Source organism: Meriones unguiculatus, chromosome 10 (genome assembly GCF_030254825.1).
Source record: "Meriones unguiculatus strain TT.TT164.6M chromosome 10, Bangor_MerUng_6.1, whole genome shotgun sequence".
NCBI classification, from domain to species: Eukaryota; Metazoa; Chordata; class Mammalia; order Rodentia; family Muridae; genus Meriones; species Meriones unguiculatus.
The window spans coordinates 97,023,960-97,029,959 of record NC_083358.1 but is presented as its reverse complement, the minus strand read 5'-3'; positions in this window follow the sequence as shown (position 1 = coordinate 97,029,959).

The following is a 6,000-nucleotide window of genomic DNA, read 5'->3' as shown; positions in this document are numbered from 1 at the left end:
AAAAAAATTAAATGTAGGTTCTTGAGAACGATCTGGTATATGAAAATGGTGTCGGTGAATATTGGGGTTAAAAGGTTAAGTGAAGATGGGGAGGGGACAAAAGAGAGGAGAGGGAGTGGCATGGGCTAACCAAAACAAAGGACTTATGAAGACCCTTACGAACACCTGCTGCTCTGTCAGTTAATTAGGAAAATGTGTATGTGTGCTTTACGGGGGAGTTTGAACACACTGCTGTGCGTGGGTGGACAACGCTTCTACTCAGAGACGTGTTAGCAAATGACAATTTCAGCGCCAGTGTGCTATACCTCTCCCTTTGGAGTGTCGGTCAGGAAGGCCACAGGGAGGCCTAGACAGCACAAGTGATGGCCATCGCTCTTGACTGCCCACCAGAAGTAGATGGTAAGACTCTATTGCAGCTGGTGCACGCCTTTAACAGGAGGGAGACAGAGACAGGTAGATCTTCTTCTTTTGTTTTTTTTAAGATTTGTTTATTATTTATATAGCACTCCAGATCTCACTATAGATGGTTATGATCCACCATGTGGTTGCTGGGAATGAACTCAGGACCTTTGGAAGGACAGGCAGTGTTCTTAACCTCTGAGCCATCTCTCCAGCCCCCGGGTAGGTCTTTATGAGGCTAACCTGGTCTACATTGTGAGTTCCGGGCCAGCCAAGCCTATATAGTCAGATCTGTCTCAAAACAAAAAGCAAACAAATAAAAAGGCCCTGCTGCTGAGGACATAACACACTTGAATTGTAGGACATAGAGGATGGATTCTAGCTGGAACTGAGCTGGAAATGTCTTCCCGGCTGGCTAGCTTTCATAGTGCCATGCGGAGCTGTACAGGCCGCTGGGGGAGAAAAGTCATCAGAGGTCGTACTCGGGGATAAATCCCGAAGGCTACAACACTGACCAGCCAGGCAAGATATACCCACTGGTACAAGGGTGGCATGGAAGTTATAGGCGTAACCAACCAGTTTCTGATTGGATTTGAGGCCTCTTCCACTCAAGGGAATTCGTAGCAGGTATTGTAAACCTGGTCAAAAGCCCATGGTTGTGAAGGACACGGGCCCTAGGGGGGCACCTAGAGCTGTTGTTTTTCGGCATGGTCACACCGGCAAGCTGCTTTCTAAATTTTTGTGTTCATATCAGTAGGGTAGTGCTGCTCTCAACCTTGGCTAGAGAAGTTTCTTGAGAAACTTCCAGAGGCTCATAGCTGGCCAAACTGCTAAGAATTAATAACTGTTGAGCCCTAAATGGGACATCTATATGGTCCTGCCACCACCCAAGGCTCGGGGAACATTACGGAAAAGAGGGTGGAAAGAATGTAAGGGCCAGAGGTTGGGGCGATGTGTATGGTGGCACCTACCTTTAATGACAGTACTGTGTTCAAGGTCAACATGGTCTGTCTACACAGCAAGTTCCAGGGTAGCCAGGGCTACACAGTGAGGCCCTGTCTCTAAAACAAACAAACCAAACAAAACATGCACCAAAAAGTTGGGAATGTAGCTCAGTTGGTAGCATGCTTGCCTGGCATACCTAAGCACTGGCTCAATCCACAAGTACTGCATGAACTGGGCTCAGTGGTGCAAGCCTGCAGGCCCAGCGCTCAGGAGAGAGGAGATCACTCAGAAGTTCAAGAGCATCCTTGGAAGATCCAAAATTCAAGATCATCCTTCGCTGCAAAGGGAGTTTAAAGCCAGCTTGGGGTACATAAGAGTCATGTCTCAAAAACAAACACAAACAAACAAAGAAAAAAGGATGCTATAAATGCTCTAAACACTCTCTCCCTAGGTACAGTAACTGCTGCTACTATTTTAGCTCTCACAACTTTCAGAGTATCTACCTCTACTCTAGACCCCTCAGCAGGCTGTACCAGAGGGCTGGGCCCTCTCTCCTCTTCCCCTGCTCACCTACAGGGGCTCTGCCCTAGCCACAACCAGGAACATGAACGAGAATTCCTAGAATGACCTCATCTGCAAGCCAAGCCAAACTCCTATCTCTTGAGGTTTCTGCTTTCAAGCCAGACTTTTGTGCATGCGACGTAGTCAAATGCTGCTCTTTTAACTTACTGTTACAGTGTGTTTGGTTATGTAAAATGTATTACATGAGTGTGGGTGCATGCCTGCCATGATGTGCCTGTGGAGGTCAGAGGTCAACTTTCAGGAACAGGTTCTCTCCATCTACCATGGGATCTGGAACTCAAACTAGGGTTTCCAGGTTTGCTTGGCCTTTTTTACCCTCTGAGGCGTCTTGCTAGCTCATATGCCACTTTCCCTTTTGTTCCCTCCCCTCCCTACCCTTTTTTTTTTTTAATGACATAGTCTGAAGGGCCCATGCTAGTTTTCTTGTTTTGGTGCGACACTCCAGATTTATTAGATTTTGCTTGTGTTTTGGAGACTGGATCCCTCTACATAGCCCCAGCTGTTTCAGAACTCACTATGTAGACCAGATGGACTTGAACTCACAGAGTTCCATCTGCCTCTGCCTCCCAAGTGCTGGGATTAAAGGTGTGTGCCATCATGCCCTTAAAGGATTTATCATGATGTCCTTCATAGAGCAGCATTTTGAACTTATGCTACTTTCCTGCTGAGAACCCTGCTCTGTTGCATACGGGATGAAACCCAAAATCTTTAACCTGGAAAGCTCCATTTAAAGTGGATTAGCCTCTCTCTACTCCTCACTCTGTTCTGGATACATGGGCCTCCTCCCAGTTACTGAACAGGAGTCTTAAATGTCTCCTCCTTCATGTATGGCAATTTGCAATTACATAGGGCATGTACCTGTCAATTTACTTGCTTGACAGCTGTTATCCACAGGACCAGGGAGAATGCGCCCCAAATACCTAGCACCAGCATGTAACACATAGGAACACTCAAACAGGAATCAAACGAATAAGTGAATGAATCAATAGGTGGATAGCACAAGTCCATCTGGTAGGCAGCTGAGTGTCACTTTAGCCACAAACTGCATTCTCAGTGCCAGCTGCACCTAGAGGTAGTAGGCCCGATGCCCCAAATTTCAACAGGGCTCAACTAACGATGGCATGGCTGGTTCCAAATATGGTGCCAAAGATATTTGTTAGTGATGGTTTATTTGCTGATGTCATATGTACACAGAAGAGATGAGATGCAGCCTGGGGCTGAGGCTTGTGCGGAACTCCCCAAAGCAATGCCTCCAGTAACTTAGTTGTTAGGGCTGTCAGAGAAGATAGAGAGGAGTGCACAGGCAGAATTCACAGATCAGACTGATTCCGGCCAACCAGTCTGAGACAGCTGCCGTTGCCAGGCTATGTTCGCTGATAACTTTGTATGTGAGTGGAAAAGGGTGTGTGCTTTCAGAGGTCAGAGGACAACTGCAGAAGCTGGTCTTCTCCTTCCACGTGTGAGTCTTGGAGGCTGTGCCTGGGGGAGGACTGTGGTCTGTGGGCCAGCAGGGCAGGGAGAAGCAGCAATCCTGTCGAGAACTCAGCGGGGCTGTGAAGCAGACTGGCCTGGGATATGGAGCAGGAAGCTGTCAAGGGTGACAGCTGGTGTTTGGGGCACGGATGTATTGTGGGGATAAGGAGTCAGTAAGGGCTCCCTCGGGGAGGCCCAGGCTGCATGTTTGGGAGCCGCACACATTATTGAAGACCAGACATACGGGAAGACAAGGGAGACCAGATGCTTCTGGAGACAGCACGTGGAGTTGGGTGCCATGTTTCTCCCAAGCTACTTCCTCAGCCTCAACTCAGCCCTTCCCTTTGCAATTCAAGCTTTCTTCTGTCTATTCTGCATTCCCAATAACTGGGTAGACACCAGAGGGCTGGGGATACTGATGAGGCAGTAGAATTGCAGGAATCCCCTAATAATATGAGAGAAAAGGGAGCCAGATGGGCTGCTGTCTGAATATGGGGGTTAGTGTAAACAGGCTAATATTTGGGGAGGGGGCAAAGGAGACGATGAGAGGTGAGAGGGGAAATTTAGGAGAGCTAGCTTAGGAGTTAAGACCCAGGAGACAAGCGCATGAAACCCTGAGCACAAGGAAATAAGGCTGGTTTGGAAGGGTAAAAGAAATTGTTTTTCTCTGACACAAGATGGAAGGGCGCACGCTATTCTCAACGAGCTTAGTTCTTCAGTTTCAGGACTTAAAATACAAGTGTCCCTTAAGGGTCATACCTTCTTATCAGCAATTTACACCTCAACAAATGTAATTTCCCAGACTATTTCTGACAGCAGGCTTCTGTAGCAGGAGAGGGTGGAGGCCAATCTTAGATTCGAGACTCGGAAACGCAGGGCTTTCAGACCAGCCAGCTAGAACAGCCACAGAGGATCCATTCCTCCAGAACAGGGGGTCTCCTCCGAGGACCACGGGAACCCCAGCCTCTAACCGGGAGCCCTGAGAACCGGGATCTAGGTCTTTGCAGGCACCTTGGTGGGGGAGCTGCACATTGCAAGGTTTCTGCAAGACTCTGCCTGCAGTCCCCCGCCCCCATTGGGAGGGCTCTTAAAAGGGCAACATCAGAGGCGAAGCCGTAGGCTCAATCAAGCCCCGGTGTAGGCGGAGACTGAGAGGATGCACCCCATTGTGCCTATCTGGGAGGGGCTGTTGAGGAACCCACGCTGGCAGGCAACTGGGAGAGTGGCGGAGGCCCCTCATCCTGGCACAGGCTCTGACATGTAACACATTTCTTTGGGCCCATCCCAGCTCTGCCTGTCAGACTTCCCCGGGAGCACAGCCAGGTCTGCTGTAGGCCCCCGGTGGGAGGTATGGGGGTGGGGGGAGGCATTGTCCTGTGGACCCAGAATATTGGAAAAGCTTCCGGGAAGGTAAGGCAAGGCAGACTGCCGGGATTCTGATGCCAGGAGTGGGGTTTCAGTCTGGGGGCCTGTTTGGTTGACAGCTCTCTTCAGCAGGCTGAGCTCAGGATGATCCCTTAGAAACACTGGCCCAACATACTTGCCTGACTCTTCAGAATCTTCCGAAAGCCTGCCTTCTAGTTCACTCCGGTGGTTAGGACAAACATCAGATGCCAGTAGCTCACTTGATGCACCTAGACCTGCGCTTTTGGACCCTGGATTCCAGGGTGTGGGAACCAAAAGCTCGTAAGGGACCCAAGGCTCTGACTCACGCCATAGGGCCTCTGGGGGTTGTTTGCTGAGGTAACCTGGGTAGCCGGAGATGGAGCAGTCAGGGTGCCAGGGATGAGGGCATTGGCTGTGGGCTGCGGAGGCAACTGCCAGGGTGGAGTCAAGGTTATCTGGGCTCATTCCCAAGTATTCAGCTTCCAGGTGGGTCAGCCCATCCTAAACAAGGCTTACATCAGCCAAGCCACTGCTCCCAGGAGTCCTGCTGGCTCTGGAGGACAGTAAGCCACACCCTCCAAGTAAATCAGCCATTCTCAACCTTCCTAATGCTGCCGTTCTTTAATACAGTTCTGCATGCTATGCTCTCAACCATAAAATCATTTTTGTTGCTACCTTGTAACTGTGATATTACTGGTCATGAATTGTAATATACTTTTTGGAGATAGGGTTGGCAAAGGGGTCTCGACCCACAGGTTGAGAGCCACTTCAGCAGCCTGGGTTTTGAGCACAGGCTGTGTCCTCCCCTCGAACCCCTGCTCTCCATAAGGGAGCTTAGCAGCAGGGTCAGACTTAATATCCACCTCTTGTGTATGACCTGCAGGGAAGACCTCTGCCAGCCGTCTTTTCCTCTCTTCTGGTTTCAGGAAGGAGGTGTGGGGGAACTGCCGATTGTTCGGGGTGTCTGGGGGTCCAGCTGCAGCCAACTCCAGTAAACTAGCAAGGTGGAGAGCAAGTCAGCTAGTGCAGGGGAGAGGCAAGAGCTGATCCAGGAAGACCAGAACCTCGTGCTGGAAGGCCACAGGCCCTAGGAGATAGAGTACAGGACTGGGGAGGGCAGCTGTGGAGACCTAGGCCAGGCCAAGACACAGGGCCACCTAGACATTCTTAACAGACCCTGAAGCCGGGCAGACTAGCCTCCCGATCACAGTTCAA